Source organism: Arachis hypogaea, chromosome 11 (assembly GCF_003086295.3).
Source record: "Arachis hypogaea cultivar Tifrunner chromosome 11, arahy.Tifrunner.gnm2.J5K5, whole genome shotgun sequence".
NCBI lineage: Eukaryota > Viridiplantae > Streptophyta > Magnoliopsida > Fabales > Fabaceae > Arachis > Arachis hypogaea.
Window position 1 is genome coordinate 109,826,476 of NC_092046.1, and position 1,594 is coordinate 109,828,069.

A 1,594-nucleotide genomic window follows, 5' to 3' on the forward strand; every position below is an offset into this window, starting at 1 on the left:
TGTTGTGAGATTTCTGGTTCTTGGTAATCTTTTTCCTCTTTCTCTGCTGAGGTGTCTCCAGGTTGTTCTGCCGACTTGTTTGGCATGTCCTCAGTCTCCTTATCACTTATAGTGACCATCTTGCAATCTTCCCATCTTACTTTCTCTGTTTCACCTCTCGGATTCTTCTCTGTGTCACTTGGGAATCCATCTATGGGTTTGGGAATCTGCTCAGAGAGATACCCCACTTGAGATTCCAACCTCTTGATTGTATCTCCTTGGTTCTTAAAATTTGCTCGCACTTCCTCCTTGAATGCCTTGTTGTCTTGAATCTCTTTGCCTATGCCTTCAAGTAGATTCTCAATCCTTGAGAGTCTGTCATCAAATGATGGTAGATTGGGATTAGAGGTGGAAGGATGAGGTAAGTTATTTTGGTTTTGATATGAATATGGAGAGGTGTTGTCATGGGGGTGTTGATATGGTCTAGATGTGAAATGTTGATGGGCTGCATTGTTGGGATTTGGGCGTCTTTGATTAGGGCCTTGGTCTTGTTGATTTCCCCACCCAAAGTTTGGGTGATTCCTCCAGCCAGAGTTGTAGGTCTTGGAGTATGGATCATGATTTTGCCTAGGTGAATTCCCAATGTAGTTGACTTGCTCCTGACTTCCCTCTGCTTCTTCATTCACTCCTTCTTGGGTTGTTGATGAAGTAGTGATTGCTGCTACTTGGTTCCTCTCCATCTTCTTGGTTAGGTCAGCCAGCTGCTTGGTAATGAGCTTGTTCTGAGCCAGCAGAGCATCTACATTGTTTAGCTCCATCACTCCTCTCGTGTTACCTCTTTCGGAAGCATATAAGTAGTCGTTCTCTGCTACAGTTTCAATGACATCTGTGGCCTCCTCAATGGTCTTCTTCTTGTTCAAAGATCCTCCGGATGAATGGTCTATGGCCTTCTTTGACTCATAAGAGAGCCCTTCATAGAAAATGTGCAGCTGCACCCATTCATTGAATATATCTGGTGGGCACCTCCTTGTTAGGTCTTTAAACCTCTCCCATGCTTCATACAGAGTCTCACCATCTTGTTGCCTGAAAGTTTGGACCTCAGCTCTCAGCCTATTGATTCATTGAGGGGGTAAAATCTTGCTAAGAATTTGTTCACCACATCTTCCCAAGTTGTCAATCTCTCCTTTGGGAAAGACTCCAGCCACTTGGCTGCCTTATCCTTGAGCGAGAATGGAAATAAGAGCAGTCTATAGATGTCAGGATGAACACCATTAGACTTCACTGTGTCACATATTCTCAGGAACGTGGTTAGATGTTGATTGGGGTCTTCTTGGACACCTCCTCCTCCGAACAGTTGTTCTGAACAAGGGTGATGAGCTGTGGCTTCAGTTCAAAATTGTTGGCGTGGATGGTTGGCTTTTGAATGCTACTTCCACAGTTTCCTGGGTTTGGATTGATATAAGAGCCTAAAACTCTTCTATCCTCCCCAGCATGATTTGTTCGACCTCCTCCGCCATGGTTGTGAGTTTCTTCTTCATGATGGTTTTCCATGTTTTCTTCCATGTTTGGTTCAAAGTATTCCTCCTCTTCCTCAGCACCAACTACTCTTTTTCCT

General features: G+C 44.2%; 1 non-coding gene across 1 annotated transcript; it reads left to right on the top strand.

Annotated features, from left to right (window-relative positions):
- Window positions 1-984: 984 nt before the first annotated feature.
- Window positions 985-1,091, top strand: LOC112724470 (small nucleolar RNA R71). The gene has a single exon (XR_003163631.1). It is a non-coding gene; the product is annotated as a small nucleolar RNA R71 (small nucleolar RNA).
- The last annotated feature ends 503 nt before the right edge of the window (window positions 1,092-1,594 follow it).